This window comes from Glycine soja, chromosome 1 (assembly GCF_004193775.1).
Source record: "Glycine soja cultivar W05 chromosome 1, ASM419377v2, whole genome shotgun sequence".
Taxonomy (NCBI): Eukaryota; Viridiplantae; Streptophyta; class Magnoliopsida; order Fabales; family Fabaceae; genus Glycine; species Glycine soja.
Window position 1 is genome coordinate 21,826,056 of NC_041002.1, and position 2,554 is coordinate 21,828,609.

General features: G+C 40.7%; 1 non-coding gene across 1 annotated transcript; it reads right to left on the reverse strand.

Annotated features, from left to right (window-relative positions):
* Nucleotides 1-836: 836 nt before the first annotated feature.
* On the reverse strand, nucleotides 837-943 carry LOC114368821. The gene has a single exon (XR_003657427.1). It is a non-coding gene; the product is annotated as a small nucleolar RNA R71 (small nucleolar RNA).
* Between the last annotated feature and the right edge of the window lie 1,611 nt (nucleotides 944-2,554).

The following is a 2,554-nucleotide window of genomic DNA, read 5'->3' on the forward strand; positions in this document are numbered from 1 at the left end:
AAAGTTTTTTATTTTTCAAGTTTTATTCACTTATTTTTCTTAACCTACCATTTTTAGCTTACATAGTTAGACTTTGAATTTTTCTTGAAATGTTTTGTGCTATCTTCTCATCATTTTTTAAGGTTGCTCACAAAATTTCAAGTCATTTGGATATCATTTGAGGGTAGTTGTAGTTCAAACCTACACCTTTATTTACATGACAAGGCAACTAGTTGTGCATGTTGAATGTAGTGTATGACTAGAGGCAATCCATCTGACTTACAACCCTTTGATCCTGAGATAGATAGGACATTTCATAGATTAGCTAGGCATCATTTTATACCTTTTGATCATCCTGAGCATTCCATTACTGGTGAATCTGTGCATTCTGTTATTGGTGACTTTGAACATCCTGATTTTGAGCATTATAATTTTGAGCATTCTAATTCCGAGCATTCTGATTTTGAACATTTTGAGAACATGGCACAACCTCCACCCCGTGAGAGGACTCAAGGGAAATGGCTGCACCTGATTTCACCTACGAAAGCTTGTGTATCCAATAACCTGATGAGGATGTCCCATATGTTCTTAAAACTGGACCGATCCATTTGCTTCCAAAGTTTCATGGCCTTGCAGGTGAAGACCCGCACAAACATCTGAAAGAATTTCATATTGTCTGCTCCACCATGAAACCCCCAGATGTCCAAGAGGATCACATATTTCTGAAGGCTTTTCCTCATTCTTTAGAGGGAGTGGCAAATGACTGGTTGTATTACCTTGCTCCAAGGTCCATCACGAGCTGGGTTGACCTTAAGAGAGTGTTCTTAGAAACAATTTTCCCTGCTTCCAAGACCACAACCATCAGGAAGGATATCTCAGGTATTAGACAACTCAGTGGAGAGAGCCTGTATGAATTCTGGGAGAGATTTAAAAAACTATGTGCCAGTTGCCCTCACCATCAAATTTCAAAGCAGCTGCTTCTCCAATATTTTTATGAAGGACTCAGTAATATGGAGAGAAGTATGATAGATGCTTCCAGTGGTGGAGCCCTTGGAGACATGACTCCTACTGAAGCCATAAATTTAATTGAGAAGATGGCTTCCAACTCCCAGCAGTTTAGCACCAGAAATGATGCTATAGTCATTAGAGGAGTGCATGAGGTAGCTACAAAGTCAGTTGCATCATCTGAAACTAAGAAGCTTGAAGGCAAACTGGATGCATTGGTTAACTTGGTAACCCAGCTGGCCTTGAACCAGAAATCTGTATCTGTCACAAGGGTCTGTGGTTTGTGCTCCTCTACTGACCACCATACAGACCTTTGCCCTTCCATGCAGCAACCTGGAGTAATTGAACAGCCCGAAGCTTATGCTGCAAACATTTACAATAGACCTCCTCAACCTCAGCAGCAAAATCAACCACAACAGAACAATTATGACCTCTCTAGCAACAGATAAACCCTGGATGGAGGAATCACCCTAATCTCAGATGGTCTAGCCCTCAACAACAACAACAGCAGCCTGCTCCTTCCTTCCAAAATGCTGCTGGCCCAAGTAGACCATACATTCCTCCACCAATCCAACAACAACAATAGCCCCAGAAATAGCCAACAGTTGAGGCTCCTCTGCAACCTTCCCTCGAAGAACTTGTGAGGAAATGACCATGCAGAACATGCAGTTTCAACAAGAGACCAGAGCCTCCATTCAGAGCTTAACCAATCAGATGGGACAATTGACAACACAATTAAATCAACAACAGTCCCAGAATTCTGAAAAGCTGCGTTCTCAATCTGTCCAAAATCCCAAAAATGTCAGTGCCATTTGATTGAGGTCGGGAAAGCAGTGTCAAGGACCTCAACCCGTAGCACCTTCCTCATCTGCAAATGAACCTGCTAAACTTCATTCTACCCCAGAAAAAGGTGATGACAAAAATTTACCTAACAATTTCTATGCAGGTGAATCTTCCACTAGTAATTTTGATTTGCAGAAGCAGCACATCCCTCCTCTTCCATTCCCTCCAAGAGCAGTTTCCAACAAAAAAATGGAAGAGGCAGAGAAAGAGATCTTGGAAACATTTAGAAAAGTAGAGGTAAACATACCTCTGTTGGATGCAATAAAGCAAATTCCAAGATATGCTAAATTCTTGAAGGAGTTGTGCACTAATAAGCGGAAGCTTAAAGGAAGTGAATGAATTAGCATGGGCAGAAATGTCTCCGCATTGATTGGCAAATCTGTTCCCCAAATTCCTGAAAAATGTAAAGATCCAGGTACATTCAGCATACCTTGTATTATAGGGAATAGTAAGTTTGACAATGCCATGCTAGATTTAGGAGCTTCTGTTAGTGTTATGCCTCTGTCTATTTTTAATTCTCTATCTCTAGGTCCCTTGCAGTCAACTGATGTGGTAATTCATTTAGCTAATAGAAGTGTTGCCTATCCTGTTGGTTTCATAGAAGATGTCTTAGTTAGAGTTGGTGAACTGATTTTCCCTGTTGATTTTTATATTTTGAAGATGGAGGATGGGTTTTCTCAAGGATCAGTTCCCATCATTCTAGGCAGACCCTTTATGAAAACTACTA